The sequence below is a fragment of the Plodia interpunctella genome, chromosome 4 (genome assembly GCF_027563975.2).
Source record: "Plodia interpunctella isolate USDA-ARS_2022_Savannah chromosome 4, ilPloInte3.2, whole genome shotgun sequence".
In the NCBI taxonomy this organism is placed as follows: Eukaryota; Metazoa; Arthropoda; class Insecta; order Lepidoptera; family Pyralidae; genus Plodia; species Plodia interpunctella.
This window is the reverse complement of record NC_071297.1, coordinates 10,851,328-10,870,307: the sequence shown is the minus strand read 5'-3', so window position 1 is coordinate 10,870,307 and position 18,980 is coordinate 10,851,328. Positions and strand designations below refer to the sequence as shown.

At 34.9% G+C, this 18,980-nt stretch overlaps 1 protein-coding gene and 1 non-coding gene across 2 annotated transcripts in view; both read left to right on the top strand.

Moving 5' to 3' along the window:
- The window catches only part of Ten-m (Tenascin major), a 627,474-nt gene that overhangs the window by 293,701 nt on the left and 314,793 nt on the right, over nucleotides 1-18,980 (top strand). The gene's annotated exons all lie outside the window — the stretch shown is intronic.
- TRNAQ-UUG (transfer RNA glutamine (anticodon UUG)) lies at nucleotides 17,327-17,399 on the top strand. The gene has a single exon. It is a non-coding gene; the product is annotated as a tRNA-Gln (tRNA).

The following is an 18,980-nucleotide window of genomic DNA, read 5'->3' as shown; positions in this document are numbered from 1 at the left end:
ATTTGTTCTAGAAGGCAATATTCTGCAAACTCATTCCCAGTGAAAGCTGTTCCCCGATCAGTTATTATTCTTCGTGGATTACCATAATCTTTTTGATGAAATTTTAATTTTTCTATAGTCTCCTTTGCAGTCACAGTTTTAACGGGATAAATCCATACAAACTTAGTAAACCCATCTATAACAGTAAGTATATAGTTATACATCTTCTTAGTTGCATCTAATGGTCCTAGGTGGTCACAATGCAGTGTATCCAGTGGTAAATCTCCCTTATCTATAGGATTTAACCACCCTTCTTTTTTTCCAGATTTTCTAGAAGCCAGAATACACGGAACACATGTAGAAATAACTTTGTCAATCTTATATTCCAACTTTGATATGTAATACTCTTTCTCTATAAGATCTTTCACCTTCTTCTTCCCAAAATGTCCCATTCCGTGCACTCTCTTGATTATTTCTACATCCATAATTTCAGGAACCACTAGTTTCTTCTCTATGCCTTTATAAACCACTCCACTTTCTAAATAATAGTCTTCATATTCCTTTTCTTTAAGTATTGCAGCTATTGTCTTCAGTTTTTCATCCTCATCTTGTGCCTTCTTAATCCTAGCATGCAATTCCACATTCACCAAACATATATTTCGGCTTAGGGCATCGACATGCTGCATCTTCTGACCGGCTCTATGTTCTATAGAAAAATCAAAATCCTGGAGATACAAAATCCATCGGGCAACCTTAGCCGGAACATCCTTCTTGTTTAAAGTCTTCTGAAAAGCTTCACAATCTGTTACAATCTTGAAATGTATCCCAATAAGATATCTTCTAAATTTTTTGACACCTTCAATAACTGCTAAAGCTTCAAGCTCGTAACTGCTGCATTTTTGTTGAGGCTCAGTAGTTTTTCTGCTCATGTAATGAACTGGATGCAATTTCCCATCGTAAGAGTCTCTCTGCATTAAAATGGCTGCATACCCGTACTTGGATGCATCGGTATGTAACTCAGTTTCCAAATGAATGTCAAAAATTCTTAAAACAGGTTCACAACACAACCTTGACTTTAATTCCTCAAATGCTTGAATTTGTTCTTCTCCAAACTGGAATTCACCCTTCTTCTTGAGTAAATCAGTTAGAGGCTTAGCTATCATAGCATAATTATTGATAAATTTTCTAAAGTATGAGGTGAGCCCTATATAACTCTGTACATCCTTTAAATTCCTTGGCAGGGGATAAGTCTTAACCGCTTTAATCTTCTCACTGGAAGGCTTCACTGTTCCATTAGAAATGTTGTGTCCTAAATATTGAACTGAGGTTTGTAGTAACTGTGTTTTTTTCCAATTTATTTCCAAACCATATTCAGAAGCCACCTTCAATACTTCTTTAAGTCTTGAGATTCCTTCTTCTTCATTATTCGATAAAATTATCAAATCGTCGATAAATATTAAAACTATTCCTTGTCTTATGAAGTCGGAAAATATTATGTTTATGTAACGAGTGAAGTACTTCGGGCAAACAGATAGTCCAAATGGAGCCCGCAAGAATTCATACTGTCCTTCTGGATTACTCGTAACAAAAGCAGTATATTTTACAGAGTCTTCCTCAATTGGTAGGTGGAAAAATCCATTTTTTAAATCTAATGTACTGAAAATGTTGACATTGCTCAATTTATCAATGTGGTCGTCAATAACAGGAAGTGGATATTCATCCTTTACCATCTTTTCATTAATCTTCCTGTAATCAACACATACTCTGGTGCCTCCATCTTTTTTCTTAACGAGAACCAAAGGACTTGCATACTCTGAAAAACTTGGACGAATTATGTTCTTTGATAACCACTCTTCAACTTGCTGTTTTACTATATTTTCTTCAGCTAAAGCTAACCTTCTTGGCCGTTGCGTGACAGGAACATCATCTTTTAAAACTATTTTCAACTTTATGGGAGCATCTCTAATCTTCTTAGGTGTATAATTATGTATAATTTCCTGTACTGAAGGGCGTTCATCACTGAGACTGGAAAATAAACAAATATTATGTAAATAGGAACTATCATAACACTGAGGCCTTATTTCAACAGAACCCTTGTTAATGACTGTTATGGTATTGACCAAAAACGGTTGTCCTAAAATTATGTCATATGGTATAGCATGGTCAGGCACAATATGAAAACCAATGTGATAACTGTGGTGATCTATAACCACGTCAATCTCGAAAGTACCGATTGAAAACACTTTGCAAGTACCCAGACCAGTAAGTAACATTTTTAATATATTTATTTATTTATTTATTTATTTATTTATACAATTCAAAAGTAACTAAATTTAAATCACTTCCCGTATCAATCAAGCAATGCACCATAATATTACCAATTTTCACGAGTTTTACACTTTTATTTAGAATACGCTTTGCTTTGTTTATATTTAGTACCCGCCCACGTTGACACCTGTCACGAATGTCAATGTCACACTGATTACTGGACGACGGAAAATGAACATGGCCGAACGAACTAGACTTGGTGATTTGATCACTCACCCTCGCTGACGCTTCCGGTTCACCGTCGCTCTCTTCATTCACTAGGTCAGAATTGCCAACCTCTTGTGACGTCACGAACATGGATTTTCGAATGCTCCTTGCGCCGCCATTGTTTGATGATTTTTCAGTGGGATTTTCTGTCTTGCAATTCGTTGCTATATGCCCGTACTCGTTACACTTGAAGCATTTTACACCTTTCAAGCAGCTTGTTGATGTATGCCCCTTTTCGCCACACTTATAGCAGCGCAGGAATTGCTTAACTTGTCCGCCTTCCTTTGGTTTTTTATCACTCTCTTCTTTCTCAGTCTTCTCGCGTAACGGCTTCTTTAACGTCTTTCTCTTAAACGACTCGTACAGAGCCAGCTTTTCTTTGAGCACCGGGTATGAGGTTACTCCATAAAACAATAATTTGTTGGACTCGTAGTCTATTATACCGTCTATGATATATTGTATCGACACATAGTCTGGGAATTTCGCCCTTTTTCCTAATTCTTTCATAACAAGCATGTATTGATAATATGACTCGTTGCTCCGCTTCTTACGGGTGCTCATCATCTCGTGCATTTGCTTACTGTTAACCGCCTCAGGAAATTCTTTTAAGAGCGCTGTTTTCAGTTCCTCGTAATTTTTAAAAGCTTTTTCCGTCCTCAGCCACAATTCAGCCGTGCCGCCCAGGCACCGGCGAGCAATTATTAACTTTTGCTGCGGGGTCCACCCGAATATCTCTGCGTTGTCCTCCAGGTCTTGTGTCCACCTCGCCGACGAATAAGTCATATCGTCGCCAGTGAACTTGGGTATGGAGTCCACCACGTTCATCAGATTACCGACCTTGTTGCTATCGTTTTTATCGTCGTCAGGCATCTTTTCGTTTGTTTGCACGTAGTCCGCGTCTTCTTGCTAACCTCGTTCGTTTTTATTTTTGGTTACCGGCCGGTGAAACGTGCAAGCCACTAATCCAATTATTGTGATGTAAGTCTTCCGAATTATTTAGACCCAATATTATCCCGGACGAGAATTTTGTGGGAGGGTGCGCTTCACAATGTCCTGTCTTATATCTTATATCTGTCATTCTTTTTTTTTTTTTTTTTAGAGCGAGCTAGCTACATCCGCTCGTTCGGAAACCATCAACTTCCGAATTAGCCTTTCTTAGCGTTCAGAAATTAATTAACAAAAAAAAATCCTACATATATATCAGTATATATATTTTCCTTTCATCAGCACTTGATCACAATCATAATATGTTTCAGTATACCTTTTGACCATGTACTTTATTATGTACTTACATGTTATATTACTGATAAAAAATTATACATAAATTTATATTTAAAAAATGGTAAGCCCTTCTGGCATAATAGGGACCAACACTGTTTGAATGAGTTTCTTTCGGCATTTCTTCTCAGCAGTGGTCGTTCCGAAATGCTAGTAGTTTGTAGCTTTGGTAAACATCATTTAATTTAGATTATGACGTGAAAAAGTGTCTGTGAAGGCCTAATTTCTGAATAAATGATTTGATTTTGATTTCTACTCAACCAATATTCTTGAAATTTGCCATAATTTGAAGTATGGAGAAGGACATAGGGTTGCCATATATGTAGTTTGAAGTATAGAGAAGGACATAGGGTACTTTCATCCCGATTACTGTTACCGTGGTAAATTTACGCGGGTGGAGCCACGCGACAATTGTGTGATTTACTTGTGTTATTTACATACATGGCACTCTAAGAATTTCTTGCCACAGTTATCCACAACATATAGAATACGTCTCTAATAATGGTAACATAGAAACACGATATTGAATTTAGAACTTTTATTCATCGTCTCATCAATGAGACATCCAATGTAACTACGGAAAAGAAAGGGATTTTTCACTGTATATTTCTTAAAAATTAATGCGTGAAAAAAAAAATCTGATCCGCGCAGTTAACCGTTCCGTAGATCTACCGTAATTATTATGGTCCACATCCAGTTTCATTATATTAGGCTGGGATAATAATCCATCAGTAATTTTGTGTCTTCAATACACATATTTACGATCTAGTTACGTCCGCTTTTATTACGGAACTTTTCTTATTTAGCTTTGACTTATGTAATTCGGGAAATTACTTATTTTGCGCCTTCACGGCCAATTGGGGAACCTATAAAATGATACGACACTTTTGAGTTTGGATACACGAAGTTTTGAGATTGGATATTACTTATTATGTAAAGGAAGTTTGTAGTATAAGGTTAATTAAATTTCGTTTTCGAACACTTCATACATATAGTACTAGTGGCCTGCCCCGGCTTTGCTCGGGCAAAGACATAATAAATTAAATAAACCTACACCTTCCTCAGGAATCACAGTATCTATTGGTGTAAACCGCATGAAAACCCGTGCAGTAGTTTTTGAGTTTATCGCGAACAGACAGACGCGTCAGAGGACTTTTATCTATACCTACTATTATTATAAAGAGTTTGTATGTTTGAGGCGGGTAATCTCCGAAACTACTCAACCGATTTCAAAAATTCTTCAGCATTAGAAAACTACATTATCCAAGATTGCTATAGGTTATATTTTATCTCAAAATTCCCACGGAAGCGAAGTCACGGGCAACATCTAGCAATATGTAAGGATGAGACCAGTTTGTGGCCACTGTTAGCCTTGTATAGGTCCTCAACGGTTCAAGAAGTGGTATTAAGGTACGATAGTAGGTGAGCCTTTGACTGGAAAGCACTACAGTCGTAGAGATAGTGGATAAAGAAGCACCACTTCTCCCGGTTCTCCTGGTATCTCCCAACACCAGCCAGCAGTCTGTTTAAGGACTTCCACGTTGCCCAGGGGAGTTTGTCACCTGCTATAGTCCAATCTATATTAAATTCGAGACCACACTTAACCCGACACGCTTGTTCCTATCTAACCAGGACAACGGAATTTTTCCAAAAACATCGTACAAAAATAAATGTTGATTTGGTCGCTACAGGATTCCATAGAACACGCGATCCTATTATCCATTACAACCTGTCAACCATGACGAATGACGATATTACAACAAACAATACCAACATACAGACAGGCAAACATACAAAATTCACTCAAACATTCCTGTAACATTGAAAACGCGACCTTATTCCCACGAAATTAAAAGTATAAATCTGAAATTTTCGGTGTTGGTATGTAGCGGTAAATAATGATGGTTCGGACAATAACAAAATGAACTATGAAGTTGTTCAAATATGGTGTTAGTTGAGATCTGTAACAAAGTATATGAGATAATGCGTTACATGCATTTACGTGGGACGTCCCGATCCGATAATACGTTGTTTTTTTTTTTTATCTGTGTCATTGTCACGACGAATGGTGGAATTAGAAAATATTTAATATGTCTATTTTAGGATTGTTTTTTCGTTTCTGGCGGCGTCGAGTAGTTCTACCCGAGAATAGGATTCATTATCATCATAACCTAACCTGACTTGGTTTAAGTAATTTTTTTGACGTCAATAAGTAATGTATATATCATCCTAAATTTAATAAAGAATTTTGAATTTTGAATCGTCATCATATCTTGTGTGTTATTGCTAACACTGGTGTCAGAATTCATTCAAGTCGCCTATTAATATACAGATTGGTATACAAACTCATACGGCACGAGTCGAGTAGGATACGAACCTGAGACCTTTCGATCCACAGGCGTCTTAATCATTACACCACCACCGCTTCTACATAGGACTAATGCATCGGCAGCTAATAGCAACAATATCATTCCCAATGAGGGTTAACGTCAGACAGGTGGTGAAATCACAGTCGAATCTTCAATTATAATGTCAAGAATACTAATGGAAGTAGTTAAGTAGTTTTAATATTTTCAAAGATTTTATATATTTTGTAATAATTTGAGAAACAAATCGATGCCAACTTGAAACTCAATAAAACAAAACTCGTTTTTGAAGTCGGTTAATATAAACATGAACATTAAGATATCGATACCCAATCGTATCCAATCGAGTTCTCGATGTGTCAGTCGTAATTTGCATTGAATGGATCCCGGACCCGGCATCATTGTGTGTAGTGATGTTACGGAGCTCCGTAACCGCAACCGAAACTATTGGATAATATCCGACATAATAAGTTTTTTAACGAAAATATGACATAAGCTTTTAGTATTGTCAAAGAGACGTTATTGCAGTCAATGAGTGAAAAAAAATATATCATGTCCATTCCGTAAACCGTTGACGAGTTCCCTCATCGGGAGCCGTTGCTGGGTTCTTACCATCAGGTCATGCTTATCATAATTATGCATTGTCATCCTAACTAAACTAGAAAAGTTTTGATAATTTCTGTAATTTCGGATAGTCCAATTGAGACACGTTATTGCAAAGTTGCAAGAATTTAACTTTTGTTTCATTTTACGTTACTTTTGCACGTTTCAGATTACCTCAATTTTACCCTCACATTTACCCTATAAATAATCTTTTTACTGTTTGTCCGTATTTTACTGTTGAAATTTTAAAAAATCCTAATATTCATGACAGAATTTATCCGAAACTAATATGTAATAATGTCATTTGAAATCGGTATTACAATCCGATATCCGTATCCGAGATTTCGTATCCACAACATCCCTTTTGAGTTGTATGTTCGTTCGTCATGTTGCTTCTCGGAAACATGCCAGTAATAAACAGTTAATGTATATTGACGATTTGTAAACGATCAATTGTTTAATTTAAGATAGGATGTAAAATTACATATTGTGTTACAAATTACACATTATTATAAAACAAAGTCCTCTGACGCGTTTGTCTCTCTGTTTACTGAACTCGAAAACAACTGCACGGATTTTCATGCTTTTTTCACCAGTACATAGTGTGAGTCCCGATTTAGGTGTATAATTATATTGTCACCTGAGTGAAGTCCGAATGGGCCATTAGTAGATAATAGCAGGCAATAATATCAATCCCAAGGAGGGTTGACATCAGTGCCTGAGAAGTCATAGCCGAAACTTCAAAATTAAGTTTGCATCATCATCATATCGAGTGTGTTATTGGTAACACTGGTGTCAGATTTTAGTCAAGTCGCCTAAAGGCATGACTGACATGACTCTTACGACTACTTACCGCAGTGGCAGGTAGTCGCATACACACTATAGTGAACTAAACTGTCCACCAGCGTGCTTGTGTGTGTGTGTTAAGTTTGTATTATTAATGATTATTGAATAAATTACAGGTTTTATTAATATTAATTTCATCAATACAATATGAATAAATAAATTTATTTTTATTTGAAATTAAAATTCTGTTACAAGTGTTATGGGTACAACAAAAATGTATTTATTACACTAAATAAATATATAAGGACAAATCACACAGATTGAGCTAGCCCCTTGACCTTGACCTTTCGGCGTCACAGCTCCGAATGCTACAAACACGCGAAGATGATAGAGAAACACAACCATTACGTACGAGGTACGAGTGATGGACCAGTCACACACCAAAATGAATACGAGTCACCGCTGGTTGACAGGGAAAATCCCTTCATGGGGTAAGTCCGTCATTGTATATTTACCTTCTTGTTATGTATGTTTAAAAGTACATACACATAGCAAGAATGTGTTTTTTGTGCAATAAAGATATTAAACTTTTTAATAAAAAAAAAAACATTCAGATTATTACAAACAAACGAATCAACTACGAACTGAGTCATACAATTTGCTATTCATACGAAGTATCAGAATCAATGAACCGACTTGTTTTTATTATCGTTAGTCATACATTGACATACATAGTATGTATGGCTGAGACAGTGACTATATTTGCACACCGTTATATGGTAAGGCATGTTGAGTCTGAATGTTTTAAGAAATGTGTGTGTGTGAATTGTCTCTATATATTTATTTGTTGTGTTTGTAATAACTTTATTGCACGAAAATAAGCACATTAATCAAAATTAATACAAGAAAGATACATTGTACAACGGCGGACTTATCCCATGTAGGGATCTCTTACAGTCAACCGGCGATAGGTTGAGAGGACAGAGAGGTTATATATTATAGAAAAACAATACTGGATTTGGAACTATTTTCCGTGGTCCCATAAAGTAAATGGGTCTACGGTTAAATATTTTTTTCCATCGTCACATCAATGAGACATCCAATGTAACTACGGAAAAGAAGGGAATTTTTCCCTATAAATTTATATACAGATCTTTTTACATATTTTAATGCATGAAAGTAAATAATGTCCGTGCATTTAACCGTACCGTACACCTACGTTTTAAGGTTTTATGTTGTGTTTCTGCGAATAAAATATCTTTTAAATATTTTTATCTTCATCTTGATGTTTATATTTATATGTGTTCCATATCATCCTCGCAAATTCCCGGTTGTCACCTTGTACAACATCCATTTGAGGATATGGAGAGGTTCTATTTTAGGATAAAACTACACACCACATACCTATATAAGTATAGATACTTAATTATTAATATTATTCCTTGTAATTATTTTAACTTTGCATTAATTTTTTACACAGTTTAGCGCCATCTACTACTAAAGCGCCATTGATTTTGAGACTTTTAAAACAGATCATACAGGAGTCGCTTACTTTCTGGATAAAAAGTACCCGTATGTTAATCCAAGGTATCAGCTACCTCAATACCGAATTTCATATAAATTGCCCCAACGGTTTAGAAGTAACAAACATACTAACGAACTTTCCCCTTGATAATATTAGTGGGATGGGATGTGAAAGTCTTTCATGCTTTACGACTGAATTGTATTGAAAACAAATTATAACTTACTATATAGGTATATAGTAGATAAATTTATAGATAGATTTTTATGTAAAATCTATCTATCAATTTTTCTAACCTGCAGTCTATTAAATAAAATTTATAGTACGTATTAATAGTTTAATGTCGCTCTAAAATTGTCTCGAAACTCTATATCTCTGTAATTTTGAGAAAATCGATACACGATCATGTTACAATCGATTCACATACAGACGGACACCCACAGAGATGTTTCCGATAAATCGATATATCTTAAGAACAATGGCCACTCGATATCTTCGAATGAATATTATTCGATAAAACATTGATTTGTTCTGACTGGACTAGATGAGACATTTATTTTAGTAAGTTTTTATTTAATAATTATGGACAAAAAATAATACTATGAATTTATTAAGCATATTTGCTTACAACAATGACAAGAAATGTCTCAAGCATTGTAATGTATAATTTTCAAGATTTTATATTTAAATTCGGAAATCAGTACATATAATAAAATTGAAGAAAGGCCAAATTTGTACATTAGATATTTTTTTTCTAATTCTTCATGGAATATACTTAGTTACTGATATAGATGATGAAAATATAGTTTTGGAAATTTTTGTCTGTCTGTTTGTCTGAACGCGCATCACTCGAAATCTACTAGACCGATTAGCTTGAAATTTGGTATGTAAACTATTAGAAAAAATCCACACAATGTATTTTCAAACATGCGCTAACATATTAATTAATTCTTACCATCTCTTTGACACTGCATTTTTTTTAATGTAGATGTGTAAGGAGGTATACCTGCTTCCTATTATAGTCAGCCATAGATTTTACCTCCCTATTATATTATAATAACGAGGTAAAATCTGATATAAATATATGTATAATATCTATGGCAGGGAACAGAGTAGAATGCATAGATAAAAGAAAGTAAAATGGAATATACTCCGTAGACAAGAACCTAATTTTTAAATTTATTTATGTTATTATGTATAAATAGGTCTATCACTTGTAAATACATACCAGCGTGACCCACCATGTGGGTCCAGTGCAGATTGGCAGATTTTAAAGACTACGGCTTAACATACCTATCGATCACAGAGAATCTTACATAGGTCACCCATCCGTGAAAGAAACGGTTGCTTAACCGCAAACTCATCTCTGATCTCATCTTTTTGTTTCAAGCTCATAAAAAATATCTCTCTCAAAATCTTGTAGTCTCTGCCGTATCTAGTGTACTAGTATACCTGCGTTAATATTTTAGTATGCGAGACGGATTTCTCCTGATGCACGATGCATGACGTAACTGCATCCATGAATGCAGTCCAGGTAAAGAGGTTTTATTACCAGTAATTCGATTGCAGTCATTTTGCACAACGCATTCTTCTTCGATTAATATTTATATTGTTGACGTGGAATGGTAGAAAACTCTGTTAATAGTTTGTCCTACATTTCTGTGGGAATTTTGTTTTATAATATGTGGTCTAAAAGTCCCAGGTTTAAAAACTACGCGTGCCACATGAATTTGTTTGTTTGTAGTAAGTTTATTGTATGCAAAATGGTACATACATTTTTAATTTGTATTAATCAATATTTTTATTTTTGTAACGAAAATCGTTCTTTACAAATAAAAGTATGACCATGCGCGGAACTGGTTAAAAAATTTAATTCCTGAACGGGACTAGAAAACTTTCAATTACCTAACTTAACCTTTTTTTTTTAACCTAACCTAACAACTAGCGCAACATAAAGTAAAGCCGTTTCAAACCATTATAACAATATAGTGATATTGTTTGTCGAAAGGCTGCGTTCAGAAATTATAAATTAACGTTAGCCTGAGGGCAACTTAAGTTATTTAGTGTAAGTGAGAATTTCAACTAATACAACACGCTCCTTTGGCGTAGTCCCCTGGACCTCTGTTATTCGACCTCATCTTCTTTATAGTGCTCATTCGACCTCCTATCAAAAGTTTGGTATTTTTCAAGAATTTATCTTACTTACATAAAATCTAATCATAAAGATATTGTATGATGTATGTAATAAAAATAGGTATTTGCTAATTACAAAAAAATGGATTCAATGTGCACTATATCCAGTTTTAATTCCTATTGGATTTGGAAAAATCCCATTAATTGTGAAAAACTTATTTGCGACAATATAATTGCTTGGCTTGGTATAGTCTTAGACTAGAATAAAAACAATCCCATCAAATCGTACTAATATTGTAAATGCAAAAGTTTGTGAGGATGTATGTGTGTATGTTTATTAATAGTTCATAAAAAATCTAAGGGACGGATTGTTATTAAATTTGGTACACGGATAGAATACGGATACCTGGAATAACACATAGGGTAATTTTAATCCCGAAATTCCCACGGCAGCTAAGTTCCGGGACGCACATAGTAAATTATAAATGTGAAAGTTTGGATGTGTGTGAGGATGTTTGTTACACAATCACACAAAATTTTGTCTATTTATTTAATACTGTTAAGTTTACTGCGCCCTCTTAGTCTACTTGTTCCTCTTTCCATCCAAAGGTTGGCCGGAAGAAATTGCATTAGCGACAAGTCCGCCTTTGCACTCATTATGTTTGAATATCTTGTTGTAACTTATAACTCCTTTGTAAATGGTGCAATAAAGAGTTTATCTATCTATCTATCTAAATCTACTAGACCGATTTCGATCAAATTTCGTATACAGATAAAATATAAACTGGAATAGCGCGTTGGATCACTTTATATCTCAAAATTTCCACAGACACGTTACCCCAGACCAAACAATAAAAAATTTCAGAAGGTCGATTAGACACTTGTTGCTTGCGGGTCAAATCTTGAAGGTACAATGAGAATTAAACCGCCCCTTTCAACTTCGGGGCCATGTGGTTAATTTTAATGCGTATTTTAGTGTTTACTTTTTATTGTTCCGAAGTTTATGTGTTTCAAAATGGGTGCACTTGGGCCTAAGGCTTTTAGCTTTGGAAATTAGAAAGTAAATTTATCATTGTAAAGTAGACATATGAATATAGGTGCCTAAGAACGAGTGCCAACCCCAAGTACCTAACGTGAACAGACGAAAAAAAAAACGTTTATTTACTCTAACCATATAATAGTACATACAGCACATTACAAATAACAACAGAATGTAATCCTAATATTATAAAAGCGAAAAGTTAATTGTAAGTTTGTTTGTTACCTCTTCACGCTCTATCCACTCAACCAATCTTCTTAAAAATTTGCATATATGTAGTTTCCAGTATGGAGAATGACATAGGGTACTTTTCATCCCGGAAAATAAATGCGGGCGAGGCCGCGGACAACAGCTAGTTCTTGATAAAAAGAAAGAGAAAATATATACGTGATCTGATTCGTTATTCTTCTTCGAAGTTCTTTAAAAGGCCTGCTTCACAGATTGCTGATAAAATATCTGATAGCCTATATGTAACAATATATCCAACAGATATAAAAATTGTGTTTCACAAGTACTAGATGGCATAAATACATGTATGCAAGATTTCAAGAAAATTGGTTCAGTAGATAGTGCGTGAAGAGGTAACAAACAAATAAACTTGCTTTTGCATTTATAATATTAGTTACGATTTATATAAAGTACCTATGTATATTTATATAAAATTTATTTATATCTAAACAAGTAAATGATTTTATCTATCAAATAAATATATTCAATTCAATTTATTCATAAAAACAATTTACATTGCATTCGAATATTGTAACTTAAAACTAGTAATTATAATTTAGTATAATAAAATCAATTTAACACTTAAATGCCAACAAATAGAATTACAAAATACAATTTATAATAACAATTTCTTTTTTTTTTTTTTTTTAATTTTTAATACATATCAGTTACAGATAGATAGACAATAAATTACCTAAAAGTCATCTACATTATAACAGCTCTTGTTTAGCAGCAATGTTCTGAGTTGATTTTTGAATCTAGAAAGCTTTCTCTCTGACTTGAGTTCAATTGGCAACTTATTAAATAAACCTATGGTCTGATGACGCGCACAGTGCTTTACAATTTGCAGAGCAGGTATAACTTTTAGAGTTAAGTCCTTTCGCCTAGTACTTTCGCGTAATAATATTTCTTCTTCCGTCTCAAAAATAGCTCTGTTTTTAATAAAGTCTGTTAAAATCACAAAAATATATAAGGAGGGAACGGTTAATATTTGAAGTCTTTTGAAATGTTCCACGCATGACTCCCATGGTGGTATACGGACCATGGTGCGTATGGCTCTCTTTTGCGCTACAAAAGCTTTATTAATGTTGTAATCGTAGCTTCTACCCCAATATTTTATACTATAGCGCAGCCTAGATTCAACTAGAGCAAAGTATAGCGATTTCAGTTGATCCACCGTGAGTTCATCCCGTAAGGTTCTCAGTGCACAGCAAGCACTGTTGATGCTATTTTCCACGGCCTTTAACTCAGGCTTCCAGTTCAACAAATTGTCAATTTGAATACCGAGGAATTTCACTGCTGTCACTGGTTCAATAACTACATTTTCTAACTTTACAACAAGGGTATCTCTATTGTTAGCCGTCGTTTTAAATAACATTACATTGGTTTTGGATGCATTTAGTTTTAGGTTATTAGCTGTAAACCAATTTTGAAATAATGTTAGAATATTATTTATCTTTCTATTAAGAGCGTCAATATCACTACCCCAAACTACTGCATTTGTGTCATCGGCAAAAATTACTAGTTTAATGTCAGATTGTAAAGTTGTCATGTAATTTATTAAATCATTGATAAAAATTATAAACAATATTGGTCCCAAAATTGAGCCCTGTGGGACTCCCCTAGTCACTTTATGCATTTTTGAATTTTTTATGGAATTCAAAAACTCTCCCTTAGAGTCTCCTACCTCAACATACTGTTGCCGGTTGCTGAGGTAGGACTTAAGAAGGTTTAAAGTTTTGCCCTGAATACCACAAAAATCCAATTTTCTTACAAGGATTTCGTGGTCCACTGAATCGAAAGCAGAACTAAGGTCCAAAAAGATGCCAGCAACTTTCAATTTCTCGTTTAATTTAGAAGTTACGTCATGTACAATGGTGTCCATAGCATTAGCTGTACCAATACCTTCCTGATAGCCGTATTGCCTTTCATTCAAAATATTGTTAGCTTTCAAGTGTCTAAGTAGTCTCGATTTAATGATGTTCTCAAATATTTTAGAAAGTATAGGCAGCAAAGCAATCGCTCTATAGTTTAGTGGGTCTAACTTAGAGCCTTTTTTAAGTATGGCCTTTTATAAATATAAAAATATTTATCTAGCAGTTAGTTATATCTAACAAATAACAATGTAATATTTTATTAGAAAGTGATTTGAACAGGCCTAGTGGAACCGGCACTTTTTTGTTTTTTTAAATGAAGAGTTTGTTTCGGTGGCGCAGTGGTAAAGTGCTTGCCTCTGAACCGAGAGGTCCCGGGTTCGATCGCCGGTCGGGTCATGATAGAAAATGATATTTTTCTGATTGGCCCGGGTCTTGGATGTTTATCTATATAGTATCATTGAGTTAGTATCCCATAACACAAGTCTCGAACTTACTTTGGGGCTAGCTCAATCTGTGCGATTTGTCCTAATATATTTATTTTAATATACCTATTTATTTATTAAGCTCTCAGAATTGTAGGGCCAATTCACAGGGCCTATCGAAGCCCTAAATCTCTCTCTAATAACCTCTTTACATAACCTTCCCTTCAAGTATACAATAAAGACATAAATATTGGAGTTAATAGCTTCAAAAATCGCAAGCCATCGCCGCAGCCAGATGGGCCAAATTTAATTTAACTACAGTTAACAGATGCAGAACCCTTGCACTATCCTTATCTGAAGACAATAAATTGTGCTAACGGCTCGCCCTGTCAACCCTCCGGCAAGCCCTCAAAGTTCACATTGGGCGAATGCAAATAAGTCTTGTATGAAATGTTTTATCGTAAGTTGCAATTTTGCCCTTTCATCCACGTTCTTAATCATCCTAATCGTAATATTATATATGCGATAGTAAATTTGTTTGTTTGTTTGTTACATCTACACGCTATATCCTCTCAACCAGTCTTCTTGAAATTTTGCATACAAATAGTTTGAAGTGTGGAGAAGGACATAGGGTACCTTTCATCTCGGAAAAATAACTGTTCCTGTGGGAAGTTAACGCGGGCGAAGCCGCGGGCATTAGTGTTTCACATTTTTATCTACGAAAGAAGATTAGTTTTCACTTTTTTTGTAATTGATTTCATTCAGATCACACTTCTATTTAGATCAATAAAGATGAGATATATTGATTACTAGCTTTTGCACACAACTTCGTATGTGAGTAAAAATCCGTTTCCCGTGGGAATTACAGGAAATCCCCTCTTAGTGCTCCCCTACACCGTCCTAGGAACCTATACACCAAATTTCGGCTGTGCATTGTCAGTTCGTCAGTCATTCAGTAACGCAGTTTTATATATATATAGATTAAATACGTTTGTAGTTTGACAATGAGACATACTTACATGTATGGGGTTTTTGTTTTTTTTTTTCATGTTAGTTTGCCACAGGAGTAATTGCGCCCTAGATTAGGACTTCTCCATATCCTCGAACGTCGTACGAAGCCACTAAGGGACTTAAGCCTAGGCAGCTGATATGTAACAATTGAATGCCCGAGGGGCTTTGACGTCACGCGGCCAGTTGTGAAATCATAGCCGAATTTTCATAATGTTAAGGTTAATTTTACGCTAACATCGGACTTCATGGCATCGTAGAAACAAATGCAACCGGGAACATGCAGAGATTTTTTAAAATCATTTTGTTACTTTATCACAGTCATATCCCGCCAAACGCACTCCATTTATCTCTTCTTAAGCCATACTTGTCCATTAAATTTTAACTATAACATGACAACCAATATTGCCCGACCCAAAATTTTGTTAAAACCATTGTTTTCAAAAAAGTATCTACGTGAATCCCATAGTTATTGTTCTCGATCAATTGAACTTTGACCTCACTCGACCATAAGTCTCGTCCCGTTTGAACCTGACCCTTGGACCCGCCCACCGCAGCCAAGATAAACAATAGACTAACTTTACACTGTGACATTGTTCAGTATTTTCGTTAATTGTTTTTCCTTGTACGTAATCAGGGTTGAGTTAATCTGCTTGCCTAATCGAATATTTCGGTTCCACATCTCGCCCTTTTTTTGGACCCTTTCATATACTCTTTCCCTATTGCAGTCCAATTAATGTTAGAAAAACACAAGTATTTAGACTTTGATATCATTAAGAATAAATCAGTCGCCCAGTGACCACGAACCTCTGTAACTAGGTCCAAAACGTATGGGAAATAAAAAAAGGTATGTGCGCGTTTAATACCTGTTATTTAGTATACAATTATGTAACACGAAAGTTTAAAAGCAGTTATAGTAAATCTCGATTGTAGAGCTGATATGACGAAGTCCTGTGTTGATTATAAAATATTATATGGACTTCGATCAAAGATAAATTGTTTCACAGGAATTTCCTCCGCGGCAAAGAGCGTACCAAATTATTAAAAAAAAAAAAAAATTTAATCATGAAATAAGTCCGGCATTGCTATGCTTTTTCTGTTCCTCGTGTCTTTGTGTAATATAAGTAATATAATTATATAAAATAAATTAATATTTAAAAAATGGTAAGCCCTTCTGGCATAATAGGGACCAACACTGTTTGAATGAGTTTCTTTCGGCATTTCTTCTCAGCAGTGGTCGTTCCAAAATGCTAGTAGTTTGTAGCTTTGGTAAACCTCATTTAATTTAGAATATGACGTGAAAAAGTGCCTGTGAAGGTCTAATTTCTGAATAAATGATTTGATTTTGATTTTTTGATTTCGAGAAAATTATATCAAACAAACAAAACAAATAAAAAAAAATATGTTATTGTATTCCCCTTTCTTTCTGCATATATAAATATTTTGAAGAAAATCAAAATAAAAATTAAATATAATAAAATGAAAAATATTCGGACTCGTGTGAGATTGAACCCACCACGTCTCTGATGTAACAGGAAATTTTATTCTACGACCTCGGTGGCTCAGTGGTAAAGTGCTTGCTTTTGAACCGAGAGGTCCCGGGTTCGAATCCCGGTCGGGTCATGATGGAAAATGATCTTTTTCTGACTGGTCCGGGTCTTGGATGTATATGTATAATGTATTTGTTATAAAATATAGTATCGTTGAGTTAGTATCCCATAACCCAAGTCTCGAACTTACTTTGCTCAATCTGTGTGATTTGTAAAAAAAAATAATAAATGTGGGAAGAAAACTTCGGTGACAGGTGGAAAGCCCACGGTCCCACGAGTCCAGGTTTATTCTAGATAGCGAACAATACTGTCTCATCTCCAAATATATGGGATCTGTGCTCACCACTTTAATTATGTCTGCAATTTTGCTTCCCCTGTACAAAATAGTGTTGACACAAAAATATCACTTGTCATTTTGAGGGGCTCGATAGTCGAAATTATTTTCAGTCGTATTTAGAACTTTTAACTTTAAAACTTTTGTCCGTTTGAGAAAACTTCAGGGGTTTGTTTAATAAGTGTAGTTTGATATTACGTATGTAAAGATACGTGCAATTAGACGGATTTATAAAATTTATGATAGATACACATATAACTTATTAAATCTATACTATTATTATGAAAACTCAAACATAACAACTCATAAACGCTTACCTCAAGCGTTTATGAGTTGTTATGTTTGAGGCGGGTATTCAAAAAATATCTCAAATCACCATTAGAAAGGTACATTATTTAAGATTGCCATATAGGCTATATTTTATCTCAAAATTTCCACGGGAGTGAAGCCCCGGGCAACATCTAGTAAATATATAAATCCACCACGGCAGTCGATATCCTATGGCATAACAGCTGGCCTAATGTTGACGGATGATATAAATGCCCACAGTAAGCAATACAATACAATAAGCAATACAAGTAAGCATGTCGAAAACAATGCAAACTAGAAGAAAAAAAACTAGGAAAGTGGCCTTCGAGCGATGAAAGAGAAGGCACAAGTGTTTAATTTCTGAATTAATCTGAGAAATAATTAATCTATCTAATAATTGATCTATATAACAATTATTGTTAACTCACAGATCTTCAGTATTCTTCTTTTCGAGTCGTTATGGTTGTTTATATAATATGAGATCAGTATATGGCTACTTTTATTGTTCTATCGTTAGCCTTGTAGAAGTCCTCCAAGATACAAGAAGTGAAATAGTTAGGGCACGATAGCAGGTGAACCATCGGCTGGACAGTACCACAGCCGCAGAGACTATTGCCAGAGAAGCCCATATATAAGACATACAATTGTCAATTGACGTCTTTGGAGAAAACGCCGCGGTGAAGTTTGTTGCGCTGCTTCTTCTTCACCTGCGCTTTGGAATTCGGCAGTAGACTAAGTAATTATTTTGACGTCAATAAGTGATGTATATCATCCTATATTGAATTAAGAATTTCGAATTTGAATTTGCTCCACCACGCCCAGTTATTCAGTTATACTTCTGTATTATAATTATTGTCTGTTACCGTGTTAGGTGTCTTAAAGACCCCACAGTTTATCAAGTGTCTTTTGTAACAAAACCTAGTCGATTCGCGGGTTAAACTTGTGATATAAGAGAAGGCTGTTAATTATGCTTTAATAACAATTTATTTAAAGTAACGCTTGTCTTATAGT